This window comes from Mirounga leonina, unplaced genomic scaffold (assembly GCF_011800145.1).
Source record: "Mirounga leonina isolate KUSES-001 unplaced genomic scaffold, KU_Mleo_1.0 Mir_180, whole genome shotgun sequence".
Classification (NCBI taxonomy): domain Eukaryota; kingdom Metazoa; phylum Chordata; class Mammalia; order Carnivora; family Phocidae; genus Mirounga; species Mirounga leonina.
The window spans coordinates 27,773,882-27,780,201 of record NW_023270469.1 but is presented as its reverse complement, the minus strand read 5'-3'; positions in this window follow the sequence as shown (position 1 = coordinate 27,780,201).

The following is a 6,320-nucleotide window of genomic DNA, read 5'->3' as shown; positions in this document are numbered from 1 at the left end:
CTGCCACCATGCACTCACATTCCATAAGGGAAATAAAAGCCTTTTGCCATGTTCTCAGAAGCATCATCTACTAGCACAGCACCAGAGGAATGGAGGAAGGTACTAGTCATGGTCAGGTCCATGGTACTCAATAAATGTTCCGTGAATAAGTAAATGATCCAAGAATAAAATGTTCCTTGATCCTCCAGAGGAGAAAGTTGAAAGAACAATAAAAATATTTCATTAGCCTCCAAGCCTCCTTAAGCTTCTGTCCACCTCACCACTTAGTCCAAAAATGTCAAAGTATTTCTAAACCCAAAAAACCTCTAGGAGACATGCTTTAGATGAGTTTTAAAAGGGTAAGAAGATGTGTTCAAGGTCACAACAGCCAAACTATAGAATAGAATGCAGAAGGTTCTTCGCTCCAATCAAATCTTAGGAAGGGAGTACTGACACGCTCATTTTAATTTGTTAATAATGACACCTTCTAACAGAGTAATCAGACAGCTTTCAGAAGAAGTGATTAATTTTCTTTGAAATCCAGATGTTACCTCTGCTTTCTTTATATGAGGGTGACCTTGAAGGTACAGTAAAGACACTTCATCAAACAAAGTAACCGGAAAAAAACCTCTTGGCTGGTTCGCAAGTATTTCTATTGCACTATAAAATTGCTCTGTAATGAAACACAAAATGTTTCCTTTCAGGTTGGGGTGTTGCTCTTTAGTTCTTCATTGGTACATCCAATACTGTAAGGTAAGACACATTTAAGGACTTGTTCCAAAGTCTGGTGGCAGAGTAAAAACAGTAAAAGGTCGACTGAATACACTGACTCCAGGGTGCCCGGCTTAATATGTTATTCAATAGCTAGTTAACAGCTACTAATGCATTCTAGAAGATGTGTACATTTTTACCATAGCATTGATAGACAAATGGAGAAACAGTCCTTATTTTCTCAGTTAACATATACAGAGTCAGCGCATTCAGAGTGTGATCCTAAACAGATGGCTCCTCTCCACATGCTATCTCTGAAGGGGATTTTTTTCAAGGTAAATAGACACAAATGTTTTGGCGCATTGTGGACCAAAATATAGATCTCACAAGAAGCATTTTCCAGCAGCAAATCAGTTTCTTATTAATCACATTTTATGACAAAGACAAAAACTGGCCTGAGCTTAGTTTGAGGCATACACTGTCATTCCGTCGTTAAATTACTCTTATCGATAGACAGTATGTTCAGTTATTTCCAAGGTATGTGAGTCATTTTAAATCTGCCCATTCTCTCTCCCTCATTCCTATACCCGCCCCCATCCCTGTAAGTTCCTAACAACATTAGCCACAAAGGTAGTATGTCTCTCCTTAAAATGTTCCTCTTCTAAAAACAACAACATTTTTTTAATTAAATACTTCTTTTCTATCCAACAAAGTCTGTGTTTAGGAGAACAGTATATATTGTTCTTTCATTAACTTATTTATTCAAGAAATTTATTTCAAGGAGCTACACTATGAAGGGGTAAAAGATAGAAGTCCCAATTCTGTCACTGATTATATGACATTAAAAACACCTTGTAACTCCTTGCCTCAGTTCCACCATCAATGATTATTTGACCTGCTCACCCGATAAGCTTTTGTATAAACATGTTCATTCATTCATTCATTCATTTATTCATTCATTCAACAAATTTTCATTGAGCCCCTGCTCTTTGCTGGGTACTGGCATGGTCCTTTGGATATGGTAGAAAAGCAAACAGACCTGAGCCTGACCTCATGAGCTTAACCTGTTAGAATAAACAGAAGGAAACAAAAGTGAAAGGATGTATTTGAATAGGAAAGTGAGAGAAGGATATCCTAACTCTGGGGGCTTCTGGACTGTGGCCTTCTTTTGCCCAGAGCTATAGGTAAGGCTCCAGAGAAATGGTATGGATTATAAGAGAAAAACATTATCAAATATGCAAAAAGGGACTACCCCATAACTACTTCATATCTCCACTGGCTCAAAATATGACTTCAAATACAATCCAAAGTGTTTCTTCTAGGTATCCTCCCTCAACCCCACTTGCTCATGGTAGCTTTTTTGGTTTTGTTTTGGAAGCAAGCTGCTACAATATAAATGTGTATATAGGACTTTAAACACAAATGCACAAACAAGAGCAGCATCCTCAACAACACTGGATGATGCAGTATCTTCTCTAGCCCAATAGTCCCCACAATATGGTTAAGTAGACCACTGAAGGACATGAAATTAATTTAGGTGGTACATAAATATCATTTTCTTAATGGTTATGTGTTTACCTTAATGTGTATGAGAAAAAATATAACCAACATGTAAAAACCATGATTTCACTGATTCGGGGCTTAGTATGAAGCTAAAGTAGACAGCCATGTAAAAGTCCACTTTATGCTGCCCACGTAAATCACAGGAGCAAGGCTCAGGTGTGCCCATGAATGTTTCCAACCTTCCATCATAACTTCAGAGCCACGGGAAGTACAAGTGTTATCACTAGCAACTGGATCTCCCACCCTGAATGACCAATCTGATCTTGCAGCAGTCTTGTCTGAGATAGGCCATACTGTTACTGAAAGTAGCAACAGCTCCAGAAACAGTCTTGGGGACATCTTAACTGGCTCAGCTGAGTCACCTGCCCCCTTAAAGTAAACACTGTGGCCAGTGGGAGGAGGTTCTCAAATTAGTCAGTCCTAAGCTTTGTTGTCCCCTCTGGCACCCAGGGCTAGAGCAACCCCACCTAAACCATATGGATTAACAATGGAGGAGATGTGGCTCCACAAAAGAAAACTGAGACTGTCCCCGGTATATATAATGAGGATAGCAACTCTTACATTATAGTATTATAGTGAGGATTAAAACAAAGAATGCATTTTGCCTGACTGACCCAATGAATGGTTCAACAAATAGCGTTCAACAAATGTTGGTACTAGTCGCAGCAATAATTTATCATGATTTGTTAACATGATGATTGTTGTTGTTATAGTAGGTGGCTTCTAAAACTGTCTTAGGGCCCCATTTGTTAATTTAATTATTTTATCAATCCACAAATGAAGGATAATTATTTGAATATAACTTTTGGAGAGCCATTAAGTCAAGATAGCACGTCCTTCAATTATATCCTTCATTTGTTTATCATCTTCATGCATAATCAAGGTACTTGGAATTACCACAGTCAAATGTTCAGTGTCTCACCAAACAGATTTTGCTTCATTTTTAAGTGATGTGTAGTTTTGCCATAACATAATTTTATCTAAATGATTATACACCAATAGCATCAGTGTTTATGGTAATGCTACATTTACAATAGAGTGCAATGTATTTTTCATAGAGCCCATATGACGCTGTGAGATAATTTAGTGTTTAGAGTTTCAAAATTTAAAGTAGTGATAATAATGATAAAACAATAGCATTGGCAAGAGCTTAGAAACATTGCTAGAATCTTTGCTTTTTAAAAAGCCCATTATCTGGTCAGGGAGAAGGGTTAAAACAAATGTGAAAATTGAAAAATAACAAAATAAAACCAGTTACACCTGTGTGGACCAAGGGTAGTACTGTATACACCCTTTAAATAACCCAATCAATTGATAGATTGGCATAAATTCAAAAGTTAACCAACATATTTCTAGTAAAACAATATCTGAATAAAACATACTTGGTTCATCATTTTATGAGAATTAGTTTCTTCAATATACTAGGCCATCAACAAAATATAAAAGTAAACTTTTAAAATATAGATACAGTAGGGGTGCCTGGGTGGCTCAGTCGTTAAGCGTCTGCCTTCCCCTCAGGTCAAGATCCCAGGGTCCTGGGATTGAGCCCCACATTGGGCTCCCTGCTCCATGGAAAGCCTGCTTCTCCCTCTCCCACTCCCCCTGCTTGTGTTCCCTCTCTCTCTGTCTCTTTCTGTCAAATAAATAAATAAAATCTTTAAAATATATAGATAGATAGATACAGATACAGTATATTCACTTTACCTTTATTGCTGCAAACCTTAACAAAATTCAGGAGAAATTAGACAAGGGTGGGTGAAATATTGTCTAAATATCATAAATTCAAAATATTTTAGAATAAATTATACTAATGAATTTTAAAATCTTGGAACTATGTGTGCTAATTACAGATAATTTTTTTAAATGCAAAAATGATAGCCAAAACAAACAAAAAATAAGCTCACCTTAAATTCTATCTGGACTGTCAAATAAACGATATATAAGCAGAGGTGGCAAGTCTCCTGCCTTTACATAGTGAAAGCCACTATAAAGTTCTCCCAGGGGGCAAAACCATTGCTGTTTGTGGCTTTTTTTTTTTTTCTTCTAGTGCTTCTTCACACTGAATTAGTTTCTTAGGAACAGGAAATACCAAAATGTACATCTATTGCATATACTTTATTATAAATATAAATGCATGTGGCTGTCTACCAAAAACCTCAACTGAATTAGGAGAGGCATTAGAGTTTTGCTTTTATTAAAGAATTATAAGTTCCTCTTCCTTTAGAATGTTTGTATCTCTGTTCATAACAGATATTGATCAGCAGTTTTCTCTTACTGTAATGTCTGCCTGGTTCTGTTATCAGGGTAATGCTGGCCTCACAGAATGAGTTGGGAAGTATTCCCTTCTCTTTGATTTTCTGGAAGTCTGTGAGAATTAGTATTTTTCCTTCCTTAAAAGTTTAGCAGAATTCCCAAGTGAAACCATTTGGGCCTGCCATCTTCTTCATGGCAAATTCAATTTCAGTAACTTATAGGGTTATTCAGGGTATCTATTTCTTCTAGAGTAAGCTTTGGTAGTTTGTGTATTTCAGAATACATTTGTCTATTTCACCTAAGTTGTTGAATTTATTGGCACCTAAGTTGTTCAGAATATTCCCACATTATCCTTATTAATATCAGCATAATCTACTGACATCACTTCTCTCATTCTTGATATTAGTAATTTATGTCCTGTATCCTTTTTTTTCCCTTATCAGTCTGACTAGAGTTCTTTCAATTCTATCGATCTTCTCAAAGAACCAGTTTTTGGTTTTATCTCTTTTTTCTCTATTTTTTCTTATATTCCATTGATCTTTGCTCTGATCTTTACTATTTCCTTTCATTTGCATACTCTGGGCTTAATTTACTCTTCTACCTTCTTAAGGTGAAATGTTAGGTTACTGATTTGAAACTTTTCTTCTTTTCTCACTTAGGTATTTTGTGCTACAAATTTCCCTCTAAAGATTGCCTTAGCAGCATCCCATAATTTGTGGTATGTTTTCATTTTCATTCAGTTCAAAATATTTTCTAAATTCCCTCTTGATGTCTTCTGACACACAGTGATTCAGAAGTACGGTATTTAGTTTCCATATATTGGGGGATTTTTGAGACATCTTTCTGTTACTGATTTCTTTTTTTTTTTTTTTAAGATTTTATTTATTTATTTGAGAGAGAGAGTGAGAGAGAGAGAGAGAGAGCATGAGAGGGGGAGGGTCAGAGGGAGAAGCAGACTCCCTGCCGAGCAGGGAGCCCGATGCGGGACTCGATCCCGGGACTCCAGGATCATGACCTGAGCCGAAGGCAGTCGCTTAACCAACTGAGCCACCCAGGCGCCCCTGTTACTGATTTCTAATTGATATCATTAGATATGGTTACAGAATATACTTTGCAGGGTTTGAATCTTTTTAAATGAATGAAAATGTATTTTATGGCCTAGAATATGTGCTTGAAAAGAATCTGTATTCAGTACTTGGGGAGGAAAGTGTTCTATAAATGCAATTTAGGTCAGGTTGGTTGATGGTTGTTGAAAAGCCATTTATATTTTTATTAATTTTCTATCTATCTTATGAATAACTCAGAAAAGAGTGTTGAAAACTTCAACCATAATTGAGGATTTCTTCTTTAATTTCTGTCAGTGTTTGTCTCATATATTTTAAGGCTGTGTAATTATATGCATAAAAGTTTGAATTGATATTTTTTCTTGATGAATTATCCCTTTATCATTGTGAAATGACATTCTTTTCTCCCTGGTAATATTCTTTGCTCTGAAACCTACTTTGTTTAATATTAGGTAGACCCTCCAGCTTTCTTTTGATTAGCATTAGCATGGTATATATTTTTCCATCCTTTTAAACCTGTTTGTGTCTTTATATTTCAATTGTGTTTCTTATAAACGGCATATTTAATTAGGTCATGTCTCTTTTTAAATCTGATCTGACCATCTCTACCTTTTAATTGGGTGTTTAGGCCATTTACACTTAATGTGGTACTAATATAGCTCAGTTTAAGTCTATCATCTTGCTGTTTATTTTCTATTTCTCCCAATTATTCTTTTTTCCCTTTTCCTTTTTCAGCCTATTTTTGAATTG